Below are 18,024 nucleotides of genomic sequence, written 5' to 3' on the forward strand. Positions count from 1 at the left end.
CCTACATAACCGGCACCAGTTCAGAGCTAGTTGTTCTCTAGTTTTACAGTATTTGTGAGTTACTATCCTGTGGCCTTTCTTAATTCCACTATCAAGGTTAATTTACTGGCCATTTCATCATGTCTGCCCATAGATCTTCCACTTTCAATGCGTTCTGGTGTCGGTGTTTTTGAAAGAGGTTTTGCATAAGAGTCCTCCAGGGAAATTGGGGCCGTCCTTGGGATCTTAATCCCACCCCAGCCAGTATGTCCAGATTAGAGGTACCCCATCCAAAACCAGGGCCCTTTTTATATGGCACCAGCTACCCCTCCTTCAGGTCCTGCTAAGCCCAAGCTTTCAGGTTCTTTCCACTCTTCTCTGAGGAGAAGACTTGGTAACAACTTCTTGGAAAACGAGTTGTGCAAAAATTTACATTCTTGCCTGATTTCAGCTATACCTATCAGATCCTTCAGGCTAGTGCATAGCTTTGCCCTTCTGTTGGAATGGGTGAAATGGTAATGGCCTTTTTGATGGCTCAGGTGGAGTTGGTGTGAGATGTCTGCTCCCTATGTTTCTAGCATGCCCTGAGATGTGTCCTTACCAACAACTTCCGGAGATGTTCATCATACGGATCACTGCTACCTTAGCATTAGCTGTACAGATTATATCCAGCCAAGTATGTAACAGCTGTCTAGTTTCTAAAGCTTCAGTACACCTTCCATGCACCCAAACCATTAGTCATCTGTGGGCGCCAGGTCCCTCAGACCTTTCCTGCCACCGACGAGCACCGCTCTTTTGAGTATCAACAATAAGATGGTGGAATTCCAGTGCTGGACAGATAATTTTCCTTTATGGAGAAAACCTTTGACTCTACCTTTCAAACAAAAATTTTGCTTTTTTTGTGAAATATGATTTTTAAGCGTAGGAAAAACTGTTATTTAATGGACATCACATGACTTATAATTAATTTGAATGGGAGTGTCACTTTTTTTTTTTTACTTTTTTGTGAAAAAAGTTGTTCAAACTCATTTAGAACTACTACTTCTTAAGTAAAAGTTATGTTATTTTACTTTTGGATGCTGAGGTAAGTGAAGTGATTTTTACTATGGTTTTACAGGGAAAAGTTACTTCTTTTTAATACTTTCTTATTTTACTGAATACTGCTGCCAGCCCTCCCTGGGTATCAGACAACTTTTTCAACTTAATGAAACAACCTACCATTTCCTTGGTTCTTCCTTCCTCCAGCCACAAAATGAAGAAAATTACCAGACAGCCTTTGCCACCATAGCAGGCTGATAGAGTGAGCTGAAGATGGGTGACTCTTCTGAGGTCAAAACCAGTTCCTCAGTCCATTTTTCTTTTTCTTCAGGGTACTTCTGGTGAAGTCCCTACAGCCACCATGAACCAGAGGTTAGACATGTCCTCTTTAGCTGTTGGTGTGCCCATAGTGGGCAAGAGAGAGACACTCTTGTCAGCTCTGGGAGAAGGGCCAGAGCTATGCCTATCCATAGGAAGGATTTTCCTGGCAAAAGTGGACCTATTTCTTAAGAACTTCCTGTCAAAACAAAAACTTAAGACTCACATCTTTTCCTGTGTCCTTTATTTTGGACAGGAGTGATTTATTGGATTTTGCAGAGTTTAGTGTCTTGACCTTTCCAGTTTGCCCAATGTTCTTCATTCCACATTGCTGCAGTCCTAACTATTGGGTAGTCCGCTGTCCAGTCGGCCCGAATACCAAAGTATATGGCTGACGTCGGTCAGGGCGCATTAGACTGACGTCTGTACGTCAGGGTACTAATGCGCATGACCGACGTCATATCCTCAGTCTTTTTTGCCGCATGGTCCGATGCAGAAGCAATTTTGCGAGTGCAGGTTGGCGTTCTGAAAATTTCTGAAGCCAGAGTTTCAGACCGAATCAAAGTTGGCTAAGTACCCCGTTGGGGAATATTTTGGTTTTTTCTTGCCTCAGTATTTAACCGGATGTCAGAAAAAGTGAATAACTGTATTTCTTGTGGGAAACAGATACCTCATAGGGATTACCATACTTTGTGTATACCTTGTTTAGGGCCTGAGCACGACGTTGTTGGATGCCGTTCTTGTGCTAGATTTAACAAACGCACTATTAAAAGAAGGTTAGACTGTGCCAGGTTAGTGTTTGGGAAGCGTTGTAACTATAAAATGCAGTCGGATGTTCCGACGCCGGCTTCGGCTAAAAAACGCAAGGACAAAACAGCAAAGCCTAGAGGGGAAGAACCGACAGTCCCAGATGTCGGTTCTTTAGAGGGCTCAGTGGAGCCGGAGGTTTTGCCAGGTATTTCTTTAGAGTCTCAGGGAGAGACTTTACTGTTACAGGATGTTTCCTCTCAGGAAGTAGGCCAGGCTGAGGGGGCTTCTCAGATGGCTGTTCTTCCCTCACTTCCTAAGGTGGTTAGGGCCTCCACTTCTGTTTCCAAGGCTTCCTTAAGGGGTAGGCCAAGTTTTGCTTCAGTGGGGGTTTCTCCTACTGCTTCAGGGTCTTTTCCTAAGAAACATATGCTTAAAATGGCAGAGGATTTGATTACTATGATAAGGGGTTCTATGCCCCCTCCTGATAAGAGGCCAAGGGTGGAACCTGAGCTTGAGAGTTTTGAGCAATGCTCGGAGGCTTCTGAGTCTTCGGCTGAAGACTTGCAGGAGTTCCCTCCTTATTCTGATTCTGATGTGGATGATTCTACTCCGTCAGCTTCTCCTCCTGAGGTTTTTTCATTTTCAGAGACTTTGCATTCCATGAGGGAGCATTTTACATGGGAAGGCCAAGATTTCTCTGATTCCAGGAAAAGGCTTAGGGAGTTCTTATTTTTACCCCAGCATAGGCCTTTAGCTATACCTCCTGTTTTGAATGTGGTGGAAGATGTTTTTGCAGAGGCTTCCCTGAATCCTGATTCTTTGCCTCCTGCCCCTGTTAAACCGGATAGATATTATAGGGTACCTGAAGCTCATACGTATCTTTTTAAGAGTCCTAGGGCAGACCCTGAAACTGTCTCTCAGGGGCCTAAAGGTGTAAAGGCCTCAGTTGTTAGAAATCCTGTCCCTCCTGATAAAGAGGCAAGGGCTTTGGATAGATGGGGAAAGAAAGTGTATACTTCTTCCACGTTAGCCATGAGGGCGTTAAATTGCCAATTCCACATGTTAAAATATCAGAATTATCTTCTTTCACAATTGAAATCTAAGGTGGATGCTCTAGCGGAAGGTATTGACTGTAAAGAGTTGCAGGATTTAGTTCATGTGTCTGAACAAGTGGGTAAACATTCCTTGCAATGTGGTTTTGATGCTGTACAGGCCTCTTCCAGGGTGGCTGCCACTGGTTCTGTTCTTCGTAGGCACGCCTGGTTGAGAGATCAGAATTTAGCTGAGCATGTTAAGACAAGAATTTTGGATGCTCCTTTGCAATCTGATGTGTTGTTTGGTTCGCCTGTGGAAGCAGTTTTGAAGAAAATGGAGGACAAGGCTAAATCTATGCAAACTGTTAAAGATTTTTTGCAGGTACAGCCTCCGAAGTTTAGTAGAAATTGGCCTGCTAAGGGTTGGACTTATCCTGCTTATGATTCCCAGTCTAGGGGTAGGTCTAGACGTGGTAGGGGCAGAGCTCAGGGTTCCTTTAGGCCTAGGACAGGGAGTTCACCTGCTCCGACTTCTGGTGAGGGCAGGGGTCAGTCCTTTCGTAAGCAGACCCAATGACCTGCCTTTTCAGCTGCCAGTTCATTCTCGCCTGGCAGCACCGTTGGGAGGAAGGCTGTCTCTTTTCAAAGAAAATTGGGATTTAATTACCCAAGACAGATGGGTTCTGGATATCATTCACCATGGTTACAGGTTTTATTTCCATACCTTGCCTCCTTTCAAAGGCATGCCAGACATTCCTCCTCTACAGAGACAAGAGGCGCACAAGCAAATTTCTATGTTACTCCAAATAGGGGCCATTCAGCCAGTTCCTGTGCCAGAAAGGGGCCTAGGATTTTATTCTCGCCTGTTCCTAGTACCAAAGAAGGGGAACACGTGGAGACCAATTTTGGATTTATCTATCCTCAACACTTATCTGGACATTCCCAAGTTCAAAATGTTGACGTTACAACAGCTTTTACCTTTACTGGGCAAAGATCACTGGATGGTAACTTTAGATCTCAAGGAAGCTTACCTTCATGTGCCTATAAGACTAAGTTGCAGAAAGTATCTGCGTTTTCGAGCTGGAAGTTCTCATTATCAGTTCTCTGCATTGCCCTTTGGCTTATCTACTGTGCCCAGAGTATTCACGAAGGTTCTGGCTCCAGTAATAGCTTACTTCAGGCTACAAGGGATTCAAATCTACCCTTACTTGGACGATTGCCTGATTCTGGCTCAAGAAAAGGAAGACCTTCTACAGCATCTGGAATATGTCATAGCAGTGCTAAGATGCCTAGGGTATTCTGTGAACGAAATAAAGTCCAGTCTAGTACCCTCTCAAGACATGTGCTTTCTGGGTGTGAGACTGAATACAGCAGCCGAGATGGCCTTTTAACCCCGGACAAACAAAAGAATCTTTCCAGTTACTTCCATCAACTATCTCTTCAGTCCGGGCTGACTGCAAGGACAGTCCTTCAAGCCTTAGGGTTCATGGCATCTTGTATTCTGGTGCTTCCCAATGCCAAACTGCATATGAGGAAGCTACAATGGTATCTCAAAAATGTATGGACACAGCACTGCCAGGATTTGGACACTGTCATTCAAATAATACCTTGCATTCAAAAGGAATTTTTGTGGTGGGCTCAGGAATGTCACCTAAACAAGGGACTCTCTGTGACCCGGCCAGAGGAGAGTCAGATTCTAACGACAGATGCCTCAGACATTGCTTGGGGAGCTCATCTACATGGAAAGTGGATACAAGACAAGTGGCCTGCCAGACTACAGCATCTACATATCAACATGAAAGAGATGTTAGCAGTCCAGTTTGCATTAATGGCTTTCAAGGAGTTACTTCTTCCAGGGCAGGTGTTGATTCTAACAGACAACACAACTGTCATGTGGTACATCAACAAACAAGGGGAACACATTCTTACCCATTGTGCAGGCAAGCAATGATTTTATGGGAGACTGCGCTCAGCTTGCAACTAACTCTTCAGGCAAGGTTTCTGCCGGGAGCACAGAACACCTTAGCAGATGTGTTAAGCAGACAAATCATGGATCCCCACGAGTGGAAACTGGATCTTCATGTATTTCAAAATTGACAGTGTCATGGGGAACTCCAGACATAGATCTGTTCGCTTCTCCACTAAACCACCAGCTGCCAAAGTTTTGCACAAAGAAGTTTCATCACACAGCTTGGAAAGTGGACGCTCTTTCTTTCAGTTGGAAAAATCTTCATGTGTATGCGTTTCCACCTCTGCCTCTTCTTCCAAAGGTGCTTCTAAAGGTCAGACAAGACAAGCCAAGGATGATTTTAATAGCTCCAGATTGGCCTCGGCAGCACTGGTACCCATTACTGAGGAGTCTGGTAAAGAAGCCTCCATGGCCTTTACCCTTGATTCCACACCTGTTGTCTCAGAGAGAAGGTCACCTGCTCAATGTCAAACTTCACTCTCTTCATCTAACGGCCTGGCATATTCTGTTTTGAAAGGCAGCAGGTCTCAACTTCCTCAACAAGTTTTAAATGTGATTATGGAAGCCAGGAGACCTAGTACAAGAAAAGTGTACAGAAAAATGGAAGAGATTTTTATTTTGGAGTGCAGCAAACAATTTGGAGATTTGAGCCAAATTTGAGTGTGGCTCTTCAATATCTTACTGAGTTATTGGACAAAGGTTTGTCTTTCTCTTCCATTAAGATTCATGCTGCAGCAATTTCAGCTCACTATGATTGTGACCCACCATTGTTTTCGCATCCTTTGTTCAAGCAATTTCTTAGAGGGGCAAAGAATATAAGACCCCCACGTAGAGCTCCTACTCCTGCTTGGGATCTCAATTTTGTGTTGGAGAAACTTACTCTACAACCTTTTGAGCCTCATGGCTACTGCTGAATTGAAATATTTGTCTTGGAAGACTGCTTTTTTGTTGGCCATTACTTCTGCAAGAAGGGTTTCTGAGTTACAGGCCCTTATGGCAGTGGAACCTTTTTTGATTTTTCATAAGGATAGGGTATCTTTACGTACTAATCCTTCCTTTATGCCTAAGGTGGTTTCTAGTGTGGCTTTAAACCAAACTATTCATTTGCCTACTTTTTATGCAGATCCCCAAAATAAAGGGGAAAAGATTTTGCACACTTTAGATGTACACAGGCAATTGCGTTATTATTTGAGCAGGACTAAAGATTTTAGGCAGTCTCAGCAGTTGTTTATTTCTTTTGCTTTGAGTTCTCAGGGCAAGCCTGTGTCAAAACAAACTATTTCTAGATGGATTGGGTGTTGCATTTCATTTTGTTATTCTCATCATGGCAAGGAAATTCCAGCTGGGATTAGGCCTCATTCCACTAGGGCTACTGCCACTTCAACAGCATTTCTAAGGGGGGTGGCAACTAAGGATATTTTGGAGGCAGCTACTTGGAGTTCAGTGCATACTTTCTCTAAGCATTATCACCTTCCTCTCTACTCTAAGTCTAGGGCTGGTTTTGCCACTGCTATTTTGCAAGGCATGTTGTCAGTTCCTGCTTCCTTATGATTTGCCAGCCTCCCTTACCTCTGCTTTGGGATTCTACCCAATAGTTAGGACTGCAGCAATGTGGAATGAAGAACATAGTACAGTTTTGTACCTACCATAAATGTAGATGTTCGAGGATCCACATTGCTGCAGTCCAATTACCCTCCCTCCTTCCCTCTGTGTTTAGGGGTGGTTGTGTAGGTGAGGTTATATTCTGCTACTTGTGTATATATTGTATATATATTTTTGGTGCAGGTATTTTGGGAGTTTTTGTTTTTGGCCTTATCTTTTCAGGGTCTTCTGACATCTGGGGCAAGAAAAGACTGAGGATATGACGTCGGTCATGCGCATTAGTACCCTGACGTACTGACGTCAGTCTAATGCGCCCTGACCGACGTCAGCCATATACTTTGGTATTCGGGCCGACTGGACAGCGGACTACCCAATAGTTAGGACTGCAGCAATGTGGATCCTCGAACATCTACATTTATGGTAGGTACAAAACTGTACTTTTCTGTTAAACAAAAGATCTGAAGTAGGCAGACTTCATTTGTCTGCAACCTGTGGGTATCGGATCCGACATCGGATCCGAGCCGGCAGTTCAAAAGCTTTAGGATCCGAGCTCCTAGCTCCTCCCTCTACCCATAACCCCTTGCCAAGCCCTGACTGACCCCAGATTTTCATTTGCCGCGTTCGAGTAGCCAACGGATTTCACGAGCTCCTAGTAGCAAGTATTTCTCTTCGATATTTTGACAGAAAAATCTCTTTTTCTTTAAAAAAATTTAGTTAAGAGTGTGTGCTTAGGCTTTTCTCCCCCGCACTCCCTTGCAGCTGGGCCAGGCTCCCATCAGTCGGTCCCAGGGACAGCCCGCCTCGATGTCCCAAGTAGTTCCCTTGGAACATCTGGGTGCTGGCGAGGACTCCTCGGACAGTCCCCCTGAGGAAGTGCCTCGCAAGCGCAAGTGTAAGAGGAGGCACATGGACTCCCCTGAGTCCATCACTGAAGACACAGACTTGGATGAAGGGGAGGGCTCCCCAAGATCACCCCCAGAGGATGTCTCATTTGGAGACATTATGGAAATGTTAAGGATCGGGGAGGGTGGTCTGCCCCCAAGGCCTCCTCAGATGAGTCTGTGTTCTTGGAGGCATTTGAGGCGGGCCCATCTACCTCTTGGGTGTCCCCTCCTGCCGATCCTCTGGTGGACCTTATTGCCACCAGAGCATGGAAGGACCCGGACACCGTTGAGCCTGTTCCGAAGCGCCCCGATCATATCCTTAGTCCCCCTGCAGACCGCACTCATTGGAGTAAGGGACCCCCAGTAGATGCCATGATGATGGCTGCAGCCACAAAGAGGGAGTTAGCTCAGGAGAGTCCCTCTATGCATCCCCCGAGCAAAGAGTCCCACTCGATGGATCGCATTGGGAAGCGAGTCTTTAGTTCAGCAACCTTCTCTTTGCTGAACTACATGGCACATGTCATAAGGATGCAACGAGACCTGATTAAAGAGTACGCTGCATCCCCCCCAGAGTCCATGTCGGCGGAGGACAGACATGTGTACTCCACCCGTATGGCCACTCTCAGAGCGGTTTCAAATACTTCTATGCGGCTACTTTCTCACTCAACTGAGGGAGCCGCTAGAGCTAGCGAAGCGGGCCTCATCGTGAGGCATCAGGCCTGGCTCCGCCACTGTGACTTCGCAGAGCCCTTCAAAGCGACCTTCGCGAATGCCCCCTTCGATGGTTCTGCCCTTTTTGGCAAAACAGTTCGCGAAACACTGGTCCAGAGCGAAAAGGACGGGAAGACGCTGTCTGCCGTCGGAGTCCGCTTCTCAGCTCCCCAGAGGTCCTTCTCGAAGAACCAAAAGGGACAGAAGAAGATGTGGTTCCGGAAATCGCAGCAATCCCAACCTGCTCCAGACAACCAGTCCTTCCGTGGCAGAGGAGGCGTGGCAGAGGAGGACAGGGGGGTCGCCGTCTTAGAGGCAGAGGGGCTCCTAGGAACTTTGGGTCCAGAGAACCTTTCTCTGACAGACCCACGCAGCAACCCTGAAGGGTTGCCCGGCCGCCCATCTCTGGAGGCAGTCGGGGGGTGGTTTTCGAAGCACCTGACATCATGGGAGTCAATCACGTCAGACCGTTGGGTGCTTCGGGTGATATCCAGAGGCTATTCAATCCCTTTTCACGGAATTCCCAGATCCCAAAGCCTCCCCAATGTACCACCTGATCAAAGGGAGGCAGCAGCTATTGAGATCGCGCAGCTGCTAACAAAAAGAGCCATCCAGCGCGTCCCCCGAGATCAGACCGTATCAGGGTTTTACTCCATGTTCTTCTTGGTGCCAAAGAAGACGGGGGACTTAAGACCGATTCTAGACCTGTCACAACTGAACCTGTCTGTAACCAAGCAAAAATTCCGGATGGTCACCTTACAATCTATTCTCCCCCTTCTGCGGGAGAACGACTGGATGTGCTCCATAGACCTCAAGGACGCGTACTACCACATTCTGATGGACAGGCGGTCCAGGAGGTTCCTTCGCTTCCGGCTGGGAGCCAGTCACTACCAGTTCAGGGTCCTTCCCTTTGGTCTCACCTCTGCCCCCAGGGTGTTTACCAAAGCACTAGCAGTGGTAGCGGCCCACCTGAGACTCCAGGGAATTCAGGTGTTTCCATACCTGGACGACTGGCTCCTCACGGCGTCATCAAGGCATCTGCTGTGTTCAGCCAGGGACTATTTCCTTCACATAGCTCCTCGGCTGGGCATCACCATAAACAAAGAGAAGTCTTCACTGAATCCCACACAGCTTATAGACTTTATAGGAGGAAGGTTGGACACAAAGAAAATGCGGGCGTTCCTCACCCCAGATCGACTGTCCAACCTGAGGTGTCATGTCGCGGCCATCTTACGACCTGCTCCGACGGCAGCTTCGGTCCTGAGGGCCCTAGGTTCAATGGCGGCAGCCATTCCGCTTCTTCTTCATGCTCGACTTCACATGCGGATTCTTCAATGGACCCTCCAGGTCCAATGGTCCCCGCTCTACTTCCCTCTCAGCAGCCCGATAGCTATCAGCAAAGCATGCAGGAGCTCCCTTTTTTGGTGGCTCCAGTCAACGGAACTCCTAACAGGGAGACCTTTCTGTGCTGCTTTCCCCCTAGCCACGGTGACCACGGACGCTTCTCGCCTCGGGTGGGGGGGACATTCAGCGGGCAAAATTGTCCAAGGCACGTGGAACAGTTCAGAGACCTCACTGCATATAAATGTCCTGGAGATGAGGGCGGTGCTATTAGCGTTGCAAGCACTACACAGCCTTCTCCCTGCAGGGACTATTGCTATCCAGACGGACAACATGTCAGTAGTCTGGTACATCAACAAACAGGGGGGAACCAGGTCCTATCCTCTTTGTCGAGAGGCCATGAGAGTCTGGGAATGGGCAATCTCCACCAATCGCTTTCTTGTGGCAACACACATTCCGGGAAGGTCCAACATCCTAGAGGACAAGCTCAGTCGCACCATTCTTTCCCCTCACGAGTGGTCTCTCAACACTCTAGTAGCGAATCAGATTTTTGCCGCCTGGGGGCAACCCTGTTGCTATCTTTTTGCTTCTCCCTCAAACGCAAAATGCGACAGTTTCTTCGCTCTATTTCCCCCATTCGGGGAATCCCCGAGAGACGCCCTGGTGCATGCTTGGCCTCCCGGTCTCCTTTACGCTTACCCTTTACTGCCTCTAATGCAGAAACTTTTGCAGAAAGCCAACAGCTTGGGGAGCAAAATGATTCTCATTGCCCCGTTCTGGCCTCGTCAACCTTGGTTCCCTTTTGTGTGGTCTCACAGAGTGAATCCTCCCTGGATTCTAGATCCGATCCCGGATCTCATCTCCCATCCTCAAGGGCTTCCAATTCCGAATCTTCACACCCTGAAATTGACAGCCTGGCTGCTCCAGTTCCATCCCTGATAAGGACTCCCGGTATCTCGTCACCAGTGAAAGCCATCTTAGTGGCGGCCCATAAACCTTCCACTAGGAAGGTTTATCGAAGCAAATGGAAGAGGTTTTCTATTTGGGCAGAACATAATAACCTTGACCCCTTTTCTGCACCACTTTCTGCGGTACTGGACTTCTTGACAGACCTTTTTCAGCAAGGAGCAAGCTCTTCCACGGTAAAGGTACAGATGGCAGCTATTTCCCATTACCATGTGGGTCTTGACTCAACACCTCTCATGGCTGCAAAAATTTGCAAAACCTTCCTCAAAGGTGCATTTCTCTTGAGGCCTCCGGTTAAGGAAGCTATACCACCTTGGGACTTCTCTCTAGTCCTGCAGGCCCTAACCACTCCCCCCTTTGAGCCTGCAGCCTCTGTGGATTTGAAATACCTTTCCTGGAAAACTGCTTTCTTAGTAGCCATTACATCAGCTAGAAGAGTTTCTGAACTCCAGGCTTTATGCGTCAAACCACCGTATCTTTCCTTTTTTCCGGATAGGGTTTTCCTCAGGACCAATCCTTCCTTTCTACCGAAGATTTCTTCAGAATCCAATATCAACCAATCGATTAACTTGCCAGTTTTTTTCCCCAACTATAAAAACAAAGGAAAATATAAATTACATTCTTTAGATGTTCACAGGCAGCTGCGCTTCTATATTCACAGAACAGCTGGTCATAGGAAATCCGATCAACTGTTCGTCTCCTTTGCAAAATTCGCCCTGGGTAAGGCAGTCTCTAAGGTTACCCTGTCGAAGTGGATTTTTAACTGTATCTTGCAGGCTTATGACACCTCAGGAAGGCCAGCTCCTCAGAGAATTACAGCGCATTCTACCAGGGCAGTATCTACGTCTGCTGCTTTTAAATCTAGAGTGCCATTAGATGATATCTGTGCAGCAGCCACTTGGACCTCATCTCGTACTTTCATCTCGCATTATAAAGTGGATGTTGTTTCCACAGGGAGAGAGCATCCTTTGGCTCTGCGGTGCTTCGGAACATCCTTCCATGACGGCCGCCCAAGGTTTAGGTAGCTGGGGACTCTGTCCCACAGGTTGCAGACAAATAAAGTCTGCCTACTTCAGATTAAGAAGTTATGTACTCACCATAACGTTCCATCTGAGTAGGTGACTTCATTTGGATGCAACCATCCCCCCCTCCATCCCCCTGACCTTCTTAGCAATGTTAGTCCTGGTTTCCCAGGAATCTTTTATACTAGTATTTACAGTGCAAACTCAATCTGAGGTCAGTCAGGGCTTGGCAAGGGGTTATGGGTAGAGGGAAGAGCTAGGAGCTCGGATCCTAAAGCTTTTGAACTGCCGGCTCGGATCCGATGTCGGATCCGATACCCACAGGTTGCATCCAAATGAAGTCACCTACTCAGATGGAACGTTATGGTGAGTACATAACTTCTTAATTCTTCATTTTCTGAAAAGATTCAGGATTTTGAACTTCATAGTGATTGTGAATGAGCTAGATTTGTTTTTGTCTTCCCAGGTTTCTTATTCAAATTCTGAAGAGACTGAGACTTCGGACAGTCTCTTGGAACAATTCACTTTCTCTGAAACTATTTCCAGAATCATTCAGTTGTGTTATTTCAGTGGGAAAAACAGTGATGTTTCTCAGTCCGTAAGAAACTATTATGATTTTATTACAACTGCATTCTCCAGACCCTACCCCAGTCCCTGCTATTCTTTCAGCACTGGTGAATGTGTGTGTGTCAGCCTCTAACTCTTGCCAGCCAGCTTGCTGCCTCCAAGAAAGCAAAGTGTATATAAAGTTCCACAGTCTTATAAGTTTTTATAAACTCATCCCAGATTAAATCCAACACCTATTGCTTTAGTGAACCCAGCTCCTGCTAAACATTTGGTTCACACTATTTCCTCTCCTTTTGACAAGGATGGGAGGGCATTTGATAGTTGCGGAAAAGTGTATTCTTCTGCAAAATTTATTTTTAGGATTCTCAAGCTCATATATTAAAGTTTATGCTTGCCTGTTTTGAGAACATCTGGAATATTTTAGCATCTTTTTCTTCTAAGAAGTCTTTTGTGTTAATTGTTTTGTTTTTGTTTCAACTGGGTGCCTATTGCTTGAAATGTAAGTATGATTCTACTGGTGCCACTTCCAGAGCTTCTGCCACTGGTACTGTCATAAGGAGGTTTGCTTGGTTGCATTCTCAAAATCTCACAGAATATGTTAAAAGTGAAATTTTGAATTCTCCCTTGAATAGAGACATAGTTTTTGTACCTTCTACATCAGAGGTCCTTAAAATGTATGATGAGAGCTGCTTCACAAAATCTATCCATTTTTCAGCCTTCCTTCTCCAAGTATGCCAAGGGGGTTAATGCTTTCCCCTACAACCTTGTTTAAAAGCTAAATAAACAAACCCAACAAGCTGCTGGTAAGCAAACATTTAAAAATCAATGGAAGAGAGGTTCCAAAAATAAAGGTGAAACAAAGGGCAGTCTAATAAGTATGAATGACTATATATAACCCCACTCCTTTCCACTCTGGCAAACCTTTAATCCTTCCAGGAAGTCGGAATTTCCATTTCTTTCTTTGGCAACAGGTAGCTTCAGACAAATGCTTTTTGAAAGTAACCCATCAGGATTGTAGATGGTTGTGGGAATCTCTCCCTCCTTTTCAAGACTCCAGCACCAGACCAAACTCCTTTTTTCATTCCTGTTATTCAGCATCTGCTCTCTTAGAGGGTGCTAGAACTGGTTACCCCTCCTTGGTTAGGAGAAGGGTTTTACTCAATGTTGCCGGTGCCAAAGAAGATTCTTGGAGACTTGCTTATGGGTCTTTTCTTTCTGAACCTGTTTGTTACAGTGTCCAAATTCAAAATGGATATTCCTTCACAACTTCTTACCCCATATACCCTAGTTGAATTTTCTGGTGACATTAGATTTAAAAGATGCATATCGCCACATTCCCATATATCCATATTTCAGATGTTTATGGTTTTGTGTGTCTGGCTCTTACTATCAGTTCTTTGCATCACCCTTTGGTCTATCTGCTGCTGTAATGGAATTCATAAAAGTGTCTGGCTCCTGTGATAGCCTGCTAAAGACTGTAAGGTATTCACATTTTTCCCCTTATTTAAATGACTTTCCTATCCCTGCAGAGTCTTTTTGAAAGTGTCAGGAGTCTCTTACTTGGCTAAGGTATCTCCTTCGCAGACTGGGGTTCCAGGATAACAAGTCTTGCCTGACTGCTCCTTACACAATTATTTTCCTGGGTTGCCTCCTGAGGGCCTCAGTTCAAAAAGCTTTTCTTGCACAGGAAAAAAAGCGGATTTGTATTTAGCATTATTCCTGAGTTTTTTGCACTCAGACAGTTGTCTCAGATAGGGAATTTTTAAGTTTCTGGGTGTCATGGAATCTATGATATTAATGATTTCTACTGCAGGACTGTACATGAGAAGAATCCAGTGATAGCTGAAGTCTGCATGATCCCAACATCAACATCCCCTGACATTCTAGATTCCAGTTTTGGGGTTTCCGAAAAAGGAACTTTTTGGTGGAGACATGAAATTTATCAGAATTCAGATCCTCCTTTCTCTGTCCCTCAGTTCCAGTCTGTCACAGCAGATACCTCAGTTTTTGCCTGGGGAGCAATGCCCTTGGAAATGAAAATGTCGAGTCTGTGGAACAGAAAAGACAGGCCCAAAGCACACACACATAAGAGATGTTGGCTCTCAATTCTGAATAATCTGTGGTCCCCTGGACAACTCCAAGTACTTACAAGCAATGCCACAATGGAATGGTGCACTAATAAACAGGAGGGACCCAGATATTACTATGTGTGCAGACTAGCCACTGTGGCCTGGGATATAGCTTTTCAGTACAATCTGTCTCTGCAGACATCTTGCATATCATTAGAACAAAATCATTTGGCAGAGAAGGTGAACAGGACCAGGATGGACCCTCACAAATAGAAATTGTATCAGGAGGTCTTCCAGGAATTTATCCAGCTATCAGGAGGACCTCGGAGATCTTTTCACTTCCAGATGGCAAAATTCTGCTCCAGGACTCCATGTAGTGAGATTTTTCTTTTCCTTGGACAGGAATGATCCTTTATGATTTTCCACTTTTTCCACTAATATCCAAGGGTTATCTGAAGATTCAGCAGGATTCTCCAGTGGTCATTGTGGTGAGACTCTTCTGGCCCAGGCATTTTGGAAATGGTGTGGGGCAATTACCACAAGCTTCCTTACAGACTGGATCTGCCCATACAAAATAAAGGATTTTTGATGCATCACAATCCCAGACAACTGCAGCTGACTAAGTTGATAGAATATTATTTCCTTTTAGGTATCTTTTTTCCTAACTGTGCAACAGGTATTAAAGGAGGCAAGAAAAATGCTACTAGAAATATCATATATTAGTAAATGGAAGAGGTTTTCTAGTTGGTGACCAGAAAAGAATTGACATCCATTCAGGGCTACTGTTTAACTAGTTGTATATTACTTGTGTGAGTTTCTGTCCATCCTCTGGTCAATATTAACTCCATCAATATTTAATTTCAGCATGTATTCATGGATCATCTCTCAGTGTTAATTTAATGTGAAAATATTTTTGAAAGGGGTGTTGCATACTATGTCTCCTGGAAAACAAGTGGCTTCTCCTTAGTTTTTGTAACATAAAATTTAGATCCTAACTCTTGCTTAATTTGAACCAGCTCAAACAGTTTCACTAATTGCTTGGAACTTTGCAAGAAGAGCATCTGAGTTGCAAGCTCTTAGGTGCTTCAACTTTATCTCATTTTCCACAAAGGTAGGGTTTCATTAAGCACTAATCCTTCATTTATGCATAAAGTGGTATTGAAGTTTACTTTGAACCAAGCTAACCATCTACCTGTCTTCTTTTTAGAGCCAAAAACAGAGGGAGAAAGGACACCTCAGAAGTCTGCAGGCAGCTTAGGTACTAGCATCACAGAAAAAAAATCTTTAAGGAAGCCTGCAATTGTGCATATCTTGTGAAGATAAGAAAAAAGGACAGCTTGTGCCAAAGTAGGCTACTTCCAAGTGGTTGTCTCATTCAGATACTTTTTGTAACATCCACTACAACTATAAAATTCTGAGTAGGGTTAGACCTCATTCTACCAAGGCCTTGGCTTCATCTGTGACTTTTTGGAAAGGGGTGGATTCTAGAACTGCACTCGACACAGCAACTGGTTCCTCTGTTCACATTTTTGCAAAGCATTATAAACTAGATTCCTTCTGCAGGTCTAAAACAGGCTTTGCTAGGACCATTCTCCAGTGGCCCCTAAGGTGGTCACCTTTCCTCCTTCCAGTCAGTCTAGGCTGTGGTAATCTACTTATATAGCTAAGGCTATTACAGCAGTTATCCATATGATGAACATAGTACAGGTGCGTAAGTAAACTTACCGTAACAGTAGTCACACAATCCACCCTCCCCCAATTATTTTTTATGGTTTTAGTGCCAGAGTGAATACCTTTATTTTTATTTTCCTAGCATTATCTTTGTCAGGGCTTTAGCCTCCCCCTGTCTCTGTTGGCATGAAAGCTCTGAAGGGCTTTGTTCCCAAATATGACCATTTTAGTCAGCTGTGCTTGAGCTGATCAATGGTTTAGGCATGTGGGAAGCAGCCTGAAGCTTTGGAAGCTGTCCAGCTGTTATTATCCTTAACATGATGTAATCCATATTGCTAAGGCTACTGAAGCAGTGATCATTCAAACTTCTACTGTTATGGTAAGGTTACTTACATAACTGTACTTTCTCTGTTGTTCTGAATTTGGCCAAGGGCAATTGCCACAAACTTTTCCACAGAATGGATTTATTCATTCAAGACTTGGTTGTTTGATATACCATAGCCTGAAAACAGTTTAACAGACTGCTTGAATAATAAAGTTTTGTTTGATATACTGTAACCTGAAAACATCATAACAGACTGCTTGAATGATAGTTTTGATAGTTTGAGACATTTTTTCTGAGGTCATGCAGGTATTAAAGGATAGAGAAAAATTTGTTACTGGATAATCATATATGTGTGGAAATGGAAAAAAAAACATTTCTAGTTAGTGTCACTGTAAGAGCCAGAACCTTCTCTAGGACTGTTCACCTGTGGTTCTTAAATAGGCTGTTAATTTCCTTGTATTTTTTCCAGAACCTAAAAACAAAGGAGAAAGAATAATTACATACCATGGATGCTTCCACAGGCAGCACAGATAATACTTGTACAGAAAAGAATCCTTCAGGAAAGGCATCAGCTGACTACCTTCTATGAAGGAGAAAAAAAGGGCATCCAGTGTCAAAGCCGACATTTTCCAGATGATTGCCTTATGTTGTTTCTTTCTGCTATGCTCCCCTTAACAAGCCACTTCCAAGCTGGGTCAAAGGCCATTCTACCAGGATTTTGACTTTTAGCTTTTGGACAGGAATGGACTCTAGAATTATTCTAGAGGTAGCAATGTGGTCGTCTGTGCCTACTTTAACAGCATTACAAAATAGGCTCCTTTTCCAGATCCGTATCAAACTTTGCTAGGTCCCTAGTTATTCCTAAGCTGTGGTAATCTACCCAAGTATCCTAGGCTTCTACAGCAGTGAGCTTAATGTTTGAACATAGTATATAGTTGCAAGTAAACTTACCATAACAGTAAATGTTGTAGTAGATCACTGTTGCTGTAGTCATCCCCTCCCATCAGCCCCCTTGCTTCGTCTTTTTAGAGGTATTGCCAGGATGCGAATGTTTATACCCTTATCCATATAGTTATTGTATTTTGTTTGTTTGTTGTTTTTTTTTTTGTTCCTTCCATTGCTAACATTTTCCTTTCATGGCTCATGGCTGTAACCTCCTTTTTTCAAGCAAGAAAGCTCTGAAGCTTTTGGTGCCCAGACATCCTTTTTATATGTCTGTGCTTGAGCCACTGTCAGTTTGGGTGCTTTGAAAGATGGTCGGTAGTCATATTCTAGGCAGGGATATATCCCAAATAGCTTAGACTACTACAACAGTAATCTATTAGAGTACCTACTGTCATTGTATGTTTTCTTACACAGCTGTACTAGCTTTGCCACCCTCCCTTCCCTTTATGTGGTTATCTGCATTACCTAGTTGATATTTCATTAAAATTGGCAGCACACTTCTGATCATACGTGTAGTATAACTTACTGTGTTTGACTGGTTTAATAGGTATACATGCACATGCATAATTTCATGTAATTTGGGTTTCACAGGCACTCATCTCTGCCAAGGTTTTTGCCTTGAAAGGTGAAGTAGGTGCATGTCAGCAGTACTTATTTGGGAACTTCATGCTGTGGCTTATGTGCACTTATATTAGCACAAGACCAACATTCGTCCTTGCAAGGTAATAGAACTGCTATAGAAAACATAGCCAGACCAATACAGTTTTGCCAGTGAGTAAACCCACATACTTATATTTGCTTCTACATTGGCCTCTCCTTCAAGATTTGATGTA

General features: G+C 44.5%; 1 protein-coding gene across 8 annotated transcripts in view; it reads left to right on the top strand.

The window, feature by feature from the left end:
* Positions 1 to 18,024, top strand: part of CLIP1 (CAP-Gly domain containing linker protein 1) — a 4,646,656-nt gene that overhangs the window by 2,614,380 nt on the left and 2,014,252 nt on the right. The window lies entirely within an intron of this gene.

Source organism: Protopterus annectens, chromosome 4.part0 (assembly GCF_019279795.1).
Source record: "Protopterus annectens isolate FY-2018-M chromosome 4.part0, PAN1.0, whole genome shotgun sequence".
NCBI lineage: Eukaryota > Metazoa > Chordata > Ceratodontiformes > Protopteridae > Protopterus > Protopterus annectens.